This window comes from Elaeis guineensis, chromosome 10 (assembly GCF_000442705.2).
Source record: "Elaeis guineensis isolate ETL-2024a chromosome 10, EG11, whole genome shotgun sequence".
Taxonomy (NCBI): Eukaryota; Viridiplantae; Streptophyta; class Magnoliopsida; order Arecales; family Arecaceae; genus Elaeis; species Elaeis guineensis.
The window spans coordinates 30,235,665-30,243,624 of NC_026002.2; the positions used below are offsets into that span (position 1 = coordinate 30,235,665).

Below are 7,960 nucleotides of genomic sequence, written 5' to 3' on the forward strand. Positions count from 1 at the left end.
AGATTCGCCATCTCGATACTGGACCCCATACCGGTAGCATCCTATTACAGTATTGGGATACTATTCGGTACAGTACAAGTCTACAAGATGCCAAATCGAATATCAGTACGGTACGAGATACTGTATCAGCATGAGATCGGTACGGTACATTGTATACCAAGCAATTAGGCCCAGTACGGTGTTCCATGATTTGATGGACATCTTTTCCTTGACAACAAACTTGAACATGTTGTTTCATTTAGTGCAATGGAATTATATTAAATATGCAACTCAGACATTATATCAACATGTCCTTCAGTCTCCAGCAAAGAGTAGATCCCAATTTCACCGTCCAATATTTCAAATATCATAGTTGTATAACAAAAGAATCTGCCTTTATGACAATCGATAGAAAAAAAAAAAATTAACTACTAGCAGCTTTTCTCTTTGGAAATTGAAAGTTCATAAAATGGATACGTCAACAAGAATGAAGGCAAACAAATCTCCCCCAATACTGATCTAATAAGCAAAGTAAGACAATAACAAAATAATGAAGGAACTACCCGCAAATCCTTCCCAACTTGCTTATCACATAATTGCACGGTAAGTGGGAATACATTTTAGTTGTGTCCCTCCGAGTAACTAAAAGATGAACCAACCTATAATCCTAAACTTCAGTTCAGCTCATGTATCAAGAATCCAATACCAATTTAAGCTTTTTTGAAAATAAATCTCACTTGCCAAGGAGAATTGGAAGGCATTATATGTTCCATCAAATTGCAAAAAAAAAAAAAAAAAAAAGGAGAATTCCTCATATCTTTTTAAATTGATTTCACAGGAGGCAATTTGAGAAACCAAAGCATTTCCATCTTTAAAGAAGTCACCTAACCTATAATCCACCTCTTCTCTGCATCTCTTAAATTTTTCTGGCCTCATGCACTCAGTCCATGACATTACTTTATAGCAGTAGGCATGAAATCATACCTTTCTTAATTCATCACATCCATTGTTATTACAACCTGAATTATCTGACGAAAACCTCTTAAAAGAACCAACCATCAAACAAGTACTTTCACCATAATCTCTCACTCATGCCACCATTCTAAGTTGGCCTTCACACTTAGGACATCTTCACCACTAAGATTCTGCTTTTTGAATAGTCAAAGCCCATTTAATAGGCATAATGTAATGAAATCCATCTCCCTAATGATATGCACTCAAAATTTAACCCACTCAAGTAAATCCAATCTCCAAAGGATTCTATATCTAGTGTTTTAAGGAATCTATGCTTGTACTTTTCCAATGCCAATAAGGCTTAAAACTTCATCCCCAATGAGAAAAGTTAATATCGACCATTTATCACTTTCCATCATGGAGAACAAGGTTTGAGGAGCTAGTATTTCCTAGTCTCCCAGATTGGAGTGAAATACCAAGTCCTAGGATGGGTCCAGCTGATACATGAAAAATCAATTTGTCCTAGTTGGTACCGACCAGTAGGAATCAGGATAGTGATCAGGACAACTAATATCCAATGAACCAACACATGGACAGACTAATATCCCAATATGTCATTAAGATGCCATTTTTTTCTTTTTTTTTTTCTCTTATTCATTATTTGTAATGGTTGTTTAGAGCCTTTTTAACACTTGTTTATGCCATCATTTACTATCAAGGTATGTTTTTTAAGTAATAGGGGGCTTATGGCATCAATATCAAGTTTTTTTAAATTTTCATAAATTAAAAAAAAATGTGGTGGGGGTTATAATTTTTAGATTTGGATTTAAAGGAGGCTTGATCTAAGCAGGAGAAGCTGGGTATACCTTTTCTCTCCCTCTATTCCACTCTTTCGCCCTTTTTGGCTTTTCTCATTTCATCTGAGCAAACAAACAAAACAAACATGGTTCCGATTCTACTAGCATCGGCACCATGAACTCACCTATGACATCAAAAGACTTCCCTTAATCATAAATTATGACATAAACAAACCATAAAAAGCCTCTAAACAACCATTAACACAACAAGAGGCAAAAATTAAAAAGCAACAAAACTAGCATCCCAATGAATTATCAAAATGCTATGCCATTCAAAGTACCGGTATGATACAGAACTTGAAATGTACAGACCCTCTCCCCAACTGATACAAGGTCTTGGACTAGGATTTGAAACTTTCGCAGAGAGTTTTTATTTTTCCTTAATTTTCTTAAGGTTGCCTACCCTTCCCAAGGAAATCTGCATATAAAGAAGCAATAAGCAGACAACATCATGATTGCAAAAATTAAGTTTCGCTTAACCTCCCCAATATTCTGTGAAAAACATCTCCGTAATATTCTTCAATGCTCCTTGCAATGCAATTTTCATTATGTAATTTAAGCAGAAGTTTCTCTAATTTTGCATTCTAACCTGAAGATGACTAGGAAGCACTTCTTCAAACCAAAAAGTTACAAATAGACAAAAGTCATATGCATATAGAAATAAGTATTCATGCTTTGCCATGAAGATGCTCGGGGCTACATCACACATTGTACTTATAGTTTCTACCAACCCCAAAATATGAACAAATCTGACTATAAATTTTTTTTTAAAAAAATGATGCCCAAAATTCTCCTAACTCTGGATTTAAAAAAAAAAAAATCACGCCCAAAATTCTCCCAAATCTGCATAAAACTTTAGGCATGCCATCGAAGAGGATGAAAAAAGAGGTGACCCTACAAATATCCTTATATAACACCAAATAATACCTAGTATTACATTACATACATCATATAATTGTACTTTTCATAGAACAAGAATAATATAATCAAATGTATTGCTTTTTGGCATTAGCACATCAACCAGCAGCCAAAAACAATAAAAATAGAGGAATCTATCAAACAAAGGCAACTTGACTCTCAAAATGATGCCCTTTGCTTTCTTTCTAAAGCTTTAAGATATCCTACTAAAAAATTGGTGATAATTTTCTATACGCCACGCCACATCAAGGCAGTAGTTACCAATTTCACTCTTCATGGACAGGTATTCCTTATTTACAGTTATCAAATCATACCATAGTGATATAATGCATGATAGAGATATGCTATATTATAAATTCATACGATAATTGCCCAATAGCCCACACGGACCCCGGTGATGGACCCTCCCATTGCCAAGGCAATGGACCAAGCGACTACCCAAGCAATTAACTTTGGTCCTCATATATTTCAATTTGTTTTCATATATTTCAACTATTAATCAAAGCTTGCATCACTTTCAATAAACTATTCAGATTAAATGACTCTAGGGTACATCACTAACAACTAATGCATGAGTTCTACTAAAAACAAAAGAAATTCTAAGTCTATCAAAATTTTATTGTTTGTACTGAACTTAACAATCATCAGCGCATAAGATTACTATTGTCTTAGCTTAAATGATCGAACACATAAGCTTCATCCGATGTGGATAAGGGTTTACATAGATTATAAATGATGTTTCTACTATGATAACGATAGCAACTTTACGACGTTAATATTATTAATGAACTACACTATACAATATATGAAAACATAGCACAATAAGTGCGAGAAATGGAAGGTTATCAAAATGAAACAAGTAAATTTAAGTTTTCCTGCAACAGAGAACAAAATTGAAATCGCATTAAAACGCTGCAAGACCTACGAGAAAAAATCATTATGCAGCACAAACAGACAAAGATACCCACAAAGAAAACCCAATGGAATATAAAACGAAAATCTGGACCCTAATCACCGACTAGGAATACGCAAATCGCTTTCAATAACCGCAAAGAAGTAACATCAATAAATGGCAAAAAACATAACGAAAATTGCAAAATGGTACAACATATCAAATGAAAGTTCCCTTGTCCATGATAACTCAACGACACGATGAGTATTCTAACACTTTTTTTTTTTAAATCAAACCAAAAAAATAGAATTCATGATAAAATTCCTCATCATCAATCTATCGAGCAGAACACATTATTGAAATCCTGCAGTCTCAAAAGATCAAAAAGAATATAACATCAAATACAACTCCAAAGAGAAAAATAAGAGAGAGAGAGAGAGAGGGCGAGACAAAAGAAAGAAAAAAACTAATAGGGACGGAAATAAGATTAGAGAGAAAAAGAGAGAGGGACTTAAAGACCTCCCAAATCTTGGTTGGCCGCCGTTTTCCGCCGGCCCCCGTTCGACTCTCGTCGTCGAGAAGAGTGGAGCGAGAAACCGAGTCACCTTTCGTGCCCTAGGCTTCGGGAGAACCGAGAGATGGAGGGATGGGAGGGCTGCCATCAGTGCCCTCTGTTTTTTTGGTTTAGCTCGGCATTCCATCACGTTGCTTGGGATCGGGCGGACCCGGCAACTCGGACTCGCGCAAGCGAATGACCGCCTCTGGGGCGGGTTGGGTGCGTTCACCGGCGCAGCTTCTAATTTTTGTGTATGATCCCACTGTACAAACATTCTACGTGCATCACAAAGATATCCAAACTTTATTAGCTCTTACATTACTTCACAAATTACCATACATTATAGTAATATAAAAAGGTTATAATTATTTTATTGCAAAAATTGTGATGAATCTAATATTTTAAATATGAGATAGAAACCAATTATCTTTCACTGAATAATATATTAAAAATAAAAACTGACGTGCAATATTATAAAAGAACTTATATATGTAATTCATATCTAAATATTAAACAAGGAGAATAAATTTAAAACTATTTTTTATATATTTAAAATTAGCAAATCTATATTTAAAAAAATATATATTAAAGAAATATTATATTATAATTTTATTAGTATAATGCTAGTTTATATAGGTTTTTACATGGCAATTATCAAGTTTCAAGATCTCATGTATAAAATTTATATTTGTGCCATCCATTACTTCTATGCTCTTATTAAAAGTATATAAAAATTATTTATTCACATTACTTAAACTAATAGTTCATCATATGATGATATAATTGAGTATTTTCTTATCTCATTCTAAATATATATCATAAAATAAAATTAAGCATTGATTAAACCATGCACTTAAAAGTTTATTTGCAAAATATTTTATTAAAAGAAGTCTAAAATTTAAGTAAATCAATAAACTATATTTTCTTAAATTTTAAAATGACCATCCAAATATGATTATTCTAAAAAAAGTAATCAGTCTATTTATATCATTTCACATCAAAACAAAAGTACAGAAATTACCAGCAAATTAGAAGTAATTGAAGTAATAATCTAGATCCTATTCTACAAAAAATATTTTAGTTTTTATCAAAATGATGCATATTAAGTTATCCAAATTTATGAATATATATAGATATATATTATAGAGATATAATCATTAATCTTATTTTTATACTAGAATATATCTGCTACAATTAGTTTGTATATTCCTCCTATGTGTGCATTTTAAATTATATAAAACCCATTTAAAGAATAAAAAACTACAATTATACAAAACATTGTAAAGTTTATTAATATTCATGAAATTTGTGGGCAAGATAAAAAACTAAATATATGCTATTTAAAATATATTCACATAGAATATTGATCTAATTTTTTCTTGAATAATCATTAATAAAATTGTTATCATGTATTCATGTATCATTAGTTCATAGTGCAACTATAAATTTTGATTTGCCTGAGTTAGATTGTTCAATAAAAGACAAACCTATACACCATACTAGTGATCTTATCAAATTAATATTGAAATCTATATATTAATTAATAAATAGTATAATCTTTTATAACAATCTTTTAAATATAAAATATACTTAAAAATATATAATATTTTTTTATGAGAATATATAATATATAAAAAAATAGACAATACTTTTTATGCTTTATATACTATTCGATTGAAGGTATTATTACTTATCTAATTAGCTACCTTTATTATTATAGGATGTAGTAAATTTGTAAAATATGCTTGAAATTTTATTTATCCAATATTTCAATACATTTTATTATTGTATGATAAATAAATTTTTCAGGTGCTTTAAAATAAATAACATGTACTTCACAGAATAAAAGACAATCATGAAAAGATTTTATTTACTTCTTATTATCTGAATAAAAAATATTTTATTTTATTCTTCATGTTTTTATGATTGTTAAAAATAAGAATTGCAAGCATGACATGGAGTAGCGATGTATGTAAATTTATGATTTTCTTATATATATTAATATTTTAACCAAACTAACTTAAAATGCCTCATACTAGTAGAATTCACTAAACAAATCAATCACAAGATGAACCTAAGAGGTTTTATTTTAGTTGAGACTTACTATTTGATCATAACAAATGATCATATAAAACTAATATTCTATAATTTAAAAATACATATAAGAACTGCACATTTGCATCCAACTACCATATATGTATAAAGCAAAATATTAATAATTAATAAAAGTATATCAAAATTTGTGACTTACCTTCATTCTCTTTTGAAATTTTATTGATTCGATAAGAAGACCAAAATAGTTTAAAATGGAAACAAGAAGAAAAAATTAATAGAAGAAGTCATGGATTTTTCTTCACTACTCTCTCTCTATATCTTTCTCTATTCAATACTCTTCATCTCAATGAACAATTTTTGGCTTCTCTTTGTTATATAAAAGAGGAGTCTGTAAGTTCTAAAGAGGGATAAGCAAAATAATAAGATCCTTATAAGTGACATATATCCATCGCTTCTCTTTTTTTTTTTTTTGATATATTTGAAAATAGATTCCAAAACACTTTTCTGTCCTATAGATTTAGGCCCATGCACCATGATTGGGTGTTTTCATAATGAATTCCATGGCAATGAAACAACAGAATACTAAAAAGGGATGACACCGATAATTTGTAACCATTGATGATGTATAACTTCATTCTACAATTGGTCATCAAAAATTAGTATACATTTGCAAAGCTTTCACTGCAAATATATTTGTAACTAAACCAATTTAGATTATTCCTAATAAAACTATGGTTTAAATATCATAAGTAGATAAAAGAGTGTTAGGAAGATTTGACATATTTATACATTGCATCATCTCTTGTGTAGATGATATGATGGATGCAAATCACATAATGTACAAGATCATCAAAATCATGATTTTTCTTCAATTCAAATTTTGTATTGTAATTGCTATCGGTGATAACTTGAAATTTGTCTTATCTAAAATATAATACCAATTTTTAGATTCATATAGGTTATTATGTGCTTTAAGATTATCTTGAGAAGTAATTCGAATCTCAAAATTAGCAATGCATCAATCTAAACATACCAAACAAGATTTTTGCTTAATAAGAGATATTAAACCTCATCAATGGCATAATAAATATAATTAGTATGAGGATGAATGAAAATAATTCATATTATAGATGTAACCCTTTATATGATAATTTTATTTTATTTTACTATTGTTGGTGCAAAAATCTGCTTGCGCCGGAGAAGCTGGAGTCGGGGAAGCCGCGGTCGCCATCGGGACCTGCAAAGGAAGTCTAAACCGGAGGTGGGGTTGCTCCGGCAAGACTCTCCGACGCTCAAGTCAGTTCTCTGCCTCAACAAGAATGGAGTGCTCGAACGGAGAATTTAGCAGAGTTTTGAGATGAGAAATGAGCTTAGAGAATAACGTATCTGGGTCCCCCTTTTATAGGCGGAGGAGGTAACGGATTGATGGCGACATTTGTAACCATCTGGTAGTGGGCTGCCCATAGTCAGGGAGAATTTATTGCGAAGGGTAGTGGAGCGGAATCGTGGCTATCGCCGTAGCTCGCCACGTAGAGCCTGTTGCAGGTAGTGGAGCGGCGTCCGTTGCCGCTAGTTGTCAGGGAGTAGTGGAGTCACGCAGCACCTGCCGCAGGGAGTGGAGCAGAATCATGGCCGTTGATACAGCCTGTCAGAGAGTAATGGAGTCGCGCAGGGTCCGCCGCAGGGAGTGGAGCAGGGCTGCGATCGTTACTGCGGCCTGTCAGGGGTGATGGAGCTGTGCGAAATCCA

At 32.2% G+C, this 7,960-nt stretch overlaps 1 pseudogene; it reads right to left on the reverse strand.

Moving 5' to 3' along the window:
• The window catches only part of LOC140851976 (uncharacterized), a 39,293-nt pseudogene extending 34,924 nt beyond the window's left edge, over positions 1 to 4,369 (reverse strand).
• Between the last annotated feature and the right edge of the window lie 3,591 nt (positions 4,370 to 7,960).